Consider the following 3,904-nt stretch of genomic DNA (forward strand, 5'->3'; position numbering starts at 1 on the left):
TTTCAAAAAAGTTATAAATTAATTTTGAAAATGGAATTAATAAATAATTCAAAATTTTAATCAATTTTGAACTTCATAAAATAAAATTTGTTATTTTTCATGGTAAAAATAAAATAAATGGCATTCCATATAATAATAATAATAATAATAAAAATTCCATTACAATGTAGAGACTAATTTAAGAATTTAATGAACGTTATGCGGTCTCACGTATCACCACATGCCACGTTCACAAAATAGCATCCCTTTATGTCTCACACCCTCACGTTACTTATGGTTATGCACCAGATCGAATCGCAACCTTACCAACACCACAATGCAAGCTCCAACCACACTCACGGGATTGCTCCGTCACATCGCCGGAATATTCCCTTCCCGGCGAGCCGTCTCTGTCTCTGGCAATTTTGACCTCACCCACTCTCGTCTCCACCACCTCGTCGAACGCGCCGCCACACGCTTACTCTCCGCCGGCATCAAACCCGGCGATGTCGTCGCCCTCACTTTCCACACCACCGTCAAAGTCATCTCTCTCTCTCCAAATCCATTTTCCTCTTACTGTTTCATTGCCAACAAAAAAGCAAATAAATTAATTAATCATGATTTTATTCATTATGTATTATTTGAGATTTCTAATTTACTATTTGATGTTCTCAGTTTATAATAATGCTTTTGGGAGTGATTCGAGCACGAGCCACGGCGGCACCATTGAACGCAGCCTACACGGCGGAAGAGTTCGAGTTCTATTTGTCCGACTCAGAGTCAAAGCTGTTACTAACCTCAAGAGGAGGGAATGAACCGGCTCAAACCGCGGCTTCGAAGCTGAGTATCCCGCACGCCACGGCTTGGCTCGCAGAACCCGATGCAACGGAAGTGAGTCTCTCGCTAAGCCAGACCGAGTCAGAGACTGACTCAGTTGCCGCACTCACTAACGACCCGTCCGACGTGGCACTCTTCCTTCACACCTCCGGCACCACGAGCCGCCCCAAGGGAGTGCCGTTGACGCAGCACAACTTGGCCTCTTCGGTGGAGAACATAAAGTCCGTGTACAGACTCACTGAGTCAGATTCGACCGTGATCGTTCTCCCCTTGTTCCACGTTCACGGTTTGCTTGCCGCGTTACTGAGTTCACTCGCCGCCGGCGCGGCCGTGGCACTCCCGGCGGCGGGCGGTTCTCCGCTTCGACGTTTTGGTCTGACATGTTGAGGTATAACGCGACGTGGTATACGGCGGTTCCTACCATACACCAAATAATATTGGATCGCCACTTAAAAAACCCGGAACCCGTTTACCCGAAACTTCGGTTTATTCGAAGCTGTAGTGCGTCGCTTGCTCCGGTTATATTGGAGCGGTTGGAAGAGGCATTTGGAGCTCCGGTTTTGGAGGCCTATGCTATGACAGAGGCTTCCCATTTGATGTCTTCAAACCCGTTACCGGAAGATGGGCCGCATAAGGCCGGGTCGGTTGGGAAACCCGTAGGTCAAGAAATGGCTGTATTGGATGAGAAGGGCGAGGTTCAAATGGTGGAAGTGAAAGGTGAGGTTTGTGTTAGGGGAGCCAACGTGACAAATGGGTATAAAAATAATTCTGATGCTAACGATGCCGCGTTTCAATTTGGGTGGTTTCATACGGGCGATCTGGGGTTCTTTGATTCGGACGGGTATTTGCATCTCGCGGGTCGAATCAAGGAGCTTATTAACCGGGGAGGTATATTTATATCTCTTTCTTTCTTTTTTCCAAATCTCTTATTTTTCTTTTTAATTTTTTATCTCTCTCTTTCTTCAACTCTTATACTAAAAAAATGGACTGTACATTGATACTATCCTTTTATTATGATTGTTTCAAGAAAGAATAGCTTTATGTGGTGTATTTGTATTGAAAACGTAAAACGTACATTTGGAAGTTCTTGGCAAATGTTGGTTGTACGACTCAAAGCAATCTTAATTGTTTATTTTGTCAGCTTGTAAAACTGGCGAATCAATTTCATAACTATATACTATGATTGTTTGTTATTTTTATTTATGTCATCTCTTTTTAAAAAATACTATAACCAAAATTAGAGTTTTGGTAGGCATAATAGAAAGCAAAATAACAATGAAGATGGTCGTAAAGCATCTGAGTTGTCTACGAAATATCGCTTACATTGACTTTCCTTTTACATATATATTATCAAATCATCGTGTTTTATAAGTAGGACCTTTGTTTTCAGGGGAGAAAATATCACCAATAGAGGTGGATGCTGTCCTTCTATCTCATCCAGACATTGCTCAAGCAATTGCATTTGGAGTGCCAGATGACAAATATGGTGAAGAGGTACGTCTTTTTAGAGAATTTAAGCTCTTATGAGATTAATTTAGAGATTATAATATATTTTAAATTAAATTGAAATCAATACGCTTGATTGTTTATTTTAGAATATATTCATTTTAGAATAATTATGTTCTGCAATTTTTTTCCAAGTTTCCTCATCCTTCACTATGCTCTCGTTTTTTCTCTCTTTTTTATATCGCACACCGGTGTCAATAAATCTTTCAAATAATGAAAGGTCGTAAACTCATAAAAAGAAACTGTTTCTTAGACATTTCAGAAGATGTTCACACTCTGAAAGAAATTAAAAGGAAGAAAATGATGGATATAATAAAAATTGTTAAATAAGATATTGTTGGAGTGTTTATAAATAAGAATTGTTATACATAAATCCAATTATTAATTACTTACGTGCATATATACATTATTAAGTCCATATAAGAGTTGACGCACAGATATTTGCATTGATAGGTAATTAACTAATAAATGAATGATCTCCTGTGATTGACATGAATGAGGTCATACAGAACCTGTAAGCCCAATAGAACGTATGTATGGTCCTACCATGAAGGTAACCCCAAGATCAACTTGGTTTGCCCACAACGATTTGTTGTATATATGAAAACAAACCATGGCATCATCTTAGGATAGGGAAAATTTTTCAATCTTATATATATAATAACTACATTTTTTCATGATTTAAAATAATTTGAATTGAAAAAAAAATACTAGATATAAAAAAGTTAAATTTAACCAAAAAGATACTACAAGAACATATAGAAAGATTACTCAGGCCAAATCAATTGCCTCGCGAATGAAAAGATATATCAGAAATATGGGGGCTCCCTGGATGCTGCATTTGTTGGTTTGTTGAAAATTTGTATTGAATTATTGATCACATTATCTTCATTTTGACAGATAAATTGTGCAATCATCCCAAGAGAAGGATCAAACATTGATGAGGCAGAGGTGCAAAGATTTAGCAAGAAGAACCTTGCAACCTTCAAAGTCCCCAAAAGGGTCTTCATTACATATTCTTTGCCCAAGACCGCTACTGGCAAGATTCTAAGGCGTCTTGTAGCAGCACATTTCGTTTCTCAAACACAAACAGCTGAATCCTCTGCAGCCTAAATAGCTCGCCAACAAAGATTTAATTATTATTGTAACTATTTGTCATCTTATGGCAAGTCTGATGTTCCTTCAAAACAAAGATTAAAGAATAGTTTTGTATGAAAAATAAAATTGTATAATCATCCATAGATTTTTCATCCCTAATCTCATGAGGTTGTCAAACTCAAGAAGATAAAAGGCCAAATTTTGAAAACTAACAAAGAATTCATTCCCAATGGATTGAACTTGGAGCCCGATTCTCTAATTCTCTAATTATAATCTATTATTTTGGTTCTATCATAAAAGTTTGGGTGCCTAAATGTTTAACGTTGTAATTCCGTACTAAGGAATTGAAAGATTTTAGCTTGCTTTGTCACGACCCTTTTTCTAAGTTGTTCATGTTTTTTCTTTTCTAAGTTTTAAATTATATTATTTTAAAACATTTTATTTTGATAAAGTAATAAATTTAGTTTATTTATAAGTTTCTTTA

At 37.4% G+C, this 3,904-nt stretch overlaps 1 pseudogene; it reads left to right on the forward strand.

Annotated features, from left to right (window-relative positions):
* The first annotated feature begins 294 nt into the window (after positions 1-294).
* Positions 295-3,448, forward strand: LOC113873867 (annotated as a pseudogene).
* The last annotated feature ends 456 nt before the right edge of the window (positions 3,449-3,904 follow it).

This window comes from Abrus precatorius, unplaced genomic scaffold, assembly GCF_003935025.1.
Source record: "Abrus precatorius isolate BTA unplaced genomic scaffold, Abrus_2018 Scaffold7, whole genome shotgun sequence".
NCBI classification, from domain to species: Eukaryota; Viridiplantae; Streptophyta; class Magnoliopsida; order Fabales; family Fabaceae; genus Abrus; species Abrus precatorius.